The 5,276-nt window shown below is 35.1% G+C and overlaps 1 pseudogene; it reads left to right on the top strand.

Moving 5' to 3' along the window:
• Nucleotides 1-353: 353 nt before the first annotated feature.
• LOC113648610 lies at nt 354-472 on the top strand (annotated as a pseudogene).
• Nucleotides 473-5,276: the final 4,804 nt, after the last annotated feature.

Here is a 5,276-nt window from a genome sequence, read left to right as displayed (position 1 = left end):
ACACTGCTATGAGGATTGAGCCGAGCCTTTAATCTTTATTGTACTGGTTATCAGGAATATGGAATAGTATCATCAGTGTATAAAGATTTCTTTATTATAAAAAATGATAAAACCCACACTACAGAAAACACTTCGTGCAGAAGAATAGTAAATATTTTATAAGACTTTTAACACTGTAAAGATTGCTGGACATTTTAACAGGGTATTATGGGATGTTTATTTGTTTTGGACTTTTTGTCATTGTGCTTGACAACACACACTAATTTTATACAAAAGTCCTATGAAATCAATTACAGACTGTTATTATTTAATAGAAAATGACATGTCTAACTAATTAAGCTGATTAACTGTTTTGTTGCAGCCAAACCAACCTGTGAACGCTTGATCTCGTCTGATCTCGGAAGCTAAGCAGAGTCGGGCCTGGTTAGTACTTGGATGTGCGACTGCCTGGGAATCTCAGGTGCTGTAAACTTTTGAAGTGACGTGACGTACGGTGACCCCATCCTCAGAATTTGTTCTCTGCATTTAACCCATCCAAAGTGCACCCACACACCGTGAACACACACCCGGAGCAGTGGGCAGCCATTTATGCTGCGGGTAGAAGTTTAATACAAGACTCTTATCTGTTCTGCACCAAGGTGGTGGTATGAACCTACAGGTCCGGACAACTGAGTCACTGGTTTCAAGCGGTGGTTGAAGACCTACTTATTCAGGAAACACTTCAACTAGCACTTCTTTCCTTATCTTTTGCAGTAAAAAAAAACACAACCTTTGACACTTTTTCATTGTAACTTTGAACAAACGTTTTAAACTCGTGGTATCTTAAGTAGTGAACCAGCATTAATGTATTTAATGTTAGAGATTTAAGCACTAAAATCTCTAACAAATTAAGTCGCTCTGGATAAGGGCGTCTGCCAAATGCTGTAAATGTAAATTAGGCCACGACTTCCCCAAAGGCAGTCATTCACATTCATTTACTTTACTGTTTGAATTCTGTAACAAAATCATTTTATTACTCAGCGGCAGCAGTCAGGAGAGTGAAGCTCTCCTCCATTTCACTTTGTTTTTTCTTAGTTTTGTTTTTTCTTTTTCTTTCTTTCAGAAAACTACCTGACAGCAGCTTAAAGCAGTCTAGAGGCCGGTGTAAAGGAAATTTTTAAATATCATGAGTGTTTTTATATAATTATGTGCTTTTACAGTAAATTCTGTGTGAAAGACTGGGGAGAAAGAACAAGAGGCCCTTATTCTAACTGTTACATTTGTACATGCTAGAAAGATGGGAATTTTGTGTGTGTGTGTGTGTGTGTGTGTGTGTGTGTGTGTGTGTGTGTGTGTGTGTGTGTGTGCAGGTGCTTGATAAGCACTGAAAATGTAATGTGGCTTTGCTGAGGTGATAACTCAAGGGAGACATCTTCAGTAACCAGGGAGGATGCATGAACACACACACACACACACACACACACACACACACACACACACACACACACACCTGGGGTACAAATAAGATCACTGAAACACTAGAATTATTATTATTATTATTTATTTCTCTTTTTTGTCAGGTTAGTAAATGTACATGACCCAACAGATAAAAATGAAAAGAAAGAATTATTTAATCCTTTAAAACGTATTTTAAAGAAGTGTAAAGAAATAATAATGATGGGACTTGCAGTGACTGTTTATGGGATGGTTATTAAATCAGATACAGAGAGAAAAGAACTAAAGGATCTAATGAGTGAAAACAACCTGATAGACATGTGGAGAGAGAGAAATGTAGGAAGGAAAGAAGAGATACAGTGAAAAACTTGCAGGACAAAGATTGTCTTTATTTTATGTACAAGAAATGTAGAAAACTTTACAGACAAAATCAGATATGGGTGATTCTTTGACTATGGGCAATTTTATGTTCTTTGATCATATTTTAAAAAATACATATAATTTTTGACAAATTCTTTTTTCTTTGTCAAACTATCAATAAAAACACCTTTAAAAAAATTTACTACCTTTCTATTATGATTTTTTCATACTTTCCAACCTCCTTATAGGTGCCAAAATCACTGTTTTCTCCTTGTCGCACACCCAGACTTTTAAACTTCAACAAAGAAAATACAGTTTAAAAATGACTTACCTGGTAACTATTAATGTACCTGAATTAAACACTAGTAAAATAATTAAAATACATTATAGTAATTAATGTGAGACTACTATCAATATTACTTTTTATACAAAATATATATGTCACACAGTATTGGTGTCATTTCCACCACTGTAACGAGTCTGTCTGTGTTTTCCATTGTTTCTGTCTGCTGTCATTTCCCTGCTGTTAATTGTTGACCCCGCCCACCTATCTGTTACCATGGACATTAACTGCACCTTCCCCAGATGTCTTGTCTTAGTCTGTGATTGCCTCCATCTTGTGATTGGTTCTTGTTCCCTATATCTACTCTGTTTGTTCATTCCCCTGTTGTGAGTCGTTGTTTGGTGTATTCTGTTGTCTGTTCCCGTTCCCTGTCCTGTTCAGTGTTCTGACCTGTTTTGCCTGCCTGTTTCTTGTTTTGTTCATTAAATAGTAAAACTGCAATTGGATCCTCACTTGCCTTTTTCTCACTGTGTCACATCGTGACAACCACAATGTTTTAATGTCCCTTTAAAAAGTTTGTGTGAAAGATTGTTTAGGTGGTTTCTATGGAAACATTCAGGGACATCAGAGCACATGATGGACTTGGAGGGAATTTTAAATTTTCACCAACAACAAATGAAGAAAAATCAAGGTAAATATTGCTAGATCAGTTAATATATTTATTATACGTTATTTCCAAACATGCTGTACCTTCAAGGGTGTTTTTAAAAAGCTAAAAATTTTAAGTTAAATAAGAGTATTTTGCATACATTACATGCTAAGTATTAATTTAAAGCTAATCAGTGAAGCTATCTTCCATTTTTTCACAAAAAACTACAGAAATGTCATTTCCACCACACTGCTCTCTGTGTTGGAAAAGACAGCATGTGGTGGAAATGACATTTAAGGTTAAAAAGTACAATTGATATGGATTGTGAGAGTAGATTTGTGTAATACTTTTTTTATATTATAATATATTACAATACTTTTATTATGATATTTTTATTTCTAAATTATATTACTTTTATATTAATTGATTTCATTTTTATCTATTTTTAAGATGCCACCTAAGACAACAAAAGAAAGGTCACAGGTCTATAGGGACAAAATAAAAGCTGACTCTATAAAATATGAAGAGACTTAAAAGAGACCGGGAGAGATATCTGAGGAAAAAGGAGTAGTAAAAGCAATTGCAGATCTGTCAAAGCAGGAGCAACGCAAACAAAGGAGATAATGGAGAATGTATCAAAGAAATAGACGAGAGGAGATTTAAAAAACCCTCACAGTGCAGGCCTACCTTTCCACCACCACACCACCACACTCTCCTGATGTTGTCTTGCAGCCAGAACAGGATGTTGACCTGACCCCCACACCACCTTCTGCCCAATCTCAATCCCAAAATCAGAGGGGAAGGAAAAGGGTAGCAAAAAACCGAAAAAAAGTGTATGCAGCACTGTATGAGAGTAACACCAAGCTTGAGAAAGCTTTGCGAAAGGCACAGAAATACCGCCAGAGGTATATGAGACTGATGAAAAAAATGAGGCAGGCTAACTCTCCAAATACAAAATCCAAACGGCAAATGTTAACAGCTCACTGAATTGAGAGACAGATATAAAAATCTCCACCCAGACAGGGACAAACACATCATTTCCAAAATAATGGCAGGAAAAGTTCTTAAGAAGTATCGACTACTGAAAATGGCCCAAAGGGAATTTGGCTTTTCACCCAGAAGAATGAGAAGTAACGAAAAAAGGACAACAGCATTTACTTACACACGGACGAAACAAAAGAACAGCATTAGCCCAGCCACAGAAGAAAAAATAAAACAATTCTTAGAAAGAGATGAGAATAGCAGAGCATCAACTGTAAAAAAGACATTGTGACCAAGAAAAAGACAAAAAGACAAACGATTCCTGAATGAGCCTGTGTAAAAACTGGAAAGTTTAGGAAGGAGTATCCTGACATCAGAATTTCTAACAGTGAGTTCTGTAAGAGATGTCCGTTTTGGATTGTAAAGCCCACAGTTAAGGATAGAGACACATGCCTCTGCAAGGCACATGTCAATCTGCAGGGCAGACAAGCTGCTTTACCATAAAGTCATTAAAAGCAGCAACATCAAGCAGATACAAGATCTGATTGTATCCCTGTGCTGTTCGCCAAACTATACCAAGCAATGTATGTACAGGGAATGTACCATTTGTGAAGCCAAAGAATTGGAAATCTCAACTTTTGACCCTGGGACCCAAACATTTTGCACTGTAACCGTTCATCTGTGAGACAAAACTCAGTTTTATACATCAACCACACCTGTTTTAGTGTAGTGCTGAGTTTGTTTAATGACTCTGTGAATTGAGTTTAATGAGTATGAGTTTAAGTATTTTTCTAATAAATATATCTACTGTTTCTCTACATTCACATTACATTCATTGTCATTTCCACCACACCCTGTCATTTCCATCACCACGCACATTTTTAAAAAATATTTAAAAAGTTCTCATCTCACATTAAATATTTATCCACAATTTATGATATTGTGCTCTACTTAGTATAAATATTTAAGTTATTTATTTTTGAATAAACTCTTACCCAAACTAATATTAAATTTCAGAGTGTGACAGGTGTACAGTTCAGCATTTGGTCCTTAGGGCAGTTCATTTAGCTCATTAGGAAATATATAATTAATGTACATTGTGGAAAAACTGCTAAAACTAGTTACAAAAATGATCTTGGGCAATTCTTGAGTGGCATAAGTTATTCTATTTTTTAATAACAGCTGTATATTGAGATGTGGTGGAAATGACATTTGTTACAAATTTTTTTAAATATTAACAGTTTCTCTTGTAATCAAAGTTTGTCCTCTAACAGACCTTAAAACTAGAGAAATTATTTAAACTTATGAGAATGTGTTACCTAACTTTTGATCAGTTTTTTTTTTGTTCAACTTCACAAGGCTAAAAGTGCCCCTAGAAACGCCCGTATAAGGAAACAAGTTTGAGTATCATGAGTTTTTATTTTTTAAGACTGGAATAATGTAGAAAGGGGACAAAGTGTATGGGTTCTAAATACAGAAAGTTTAAAGAAAAACAACTATGATATTTAATATTTAAGTTTAGAGAAATTATAGAAAATGAAAAGGGAATGAAATGAATGAGGAAGATAA

This window comes from Tachysurus fulvidraco, chromosome 1 (assembly GCF_022655615.1).
Source record: "Tachysurus fulvidraco isolate hzauxx_2018 chromosome 1, HZAU_PFXX_2.0, whole genome shotgun sequence".
NCBI lineage: Eukaryota > Metazoa > Chordata > Actinopteri > Siluriformes > Bagridae > Tachysurus > Tachysurus fulvidraco.
This window is presented reverse-complemented; position numbering and strand designations above follow the sequence as displayed.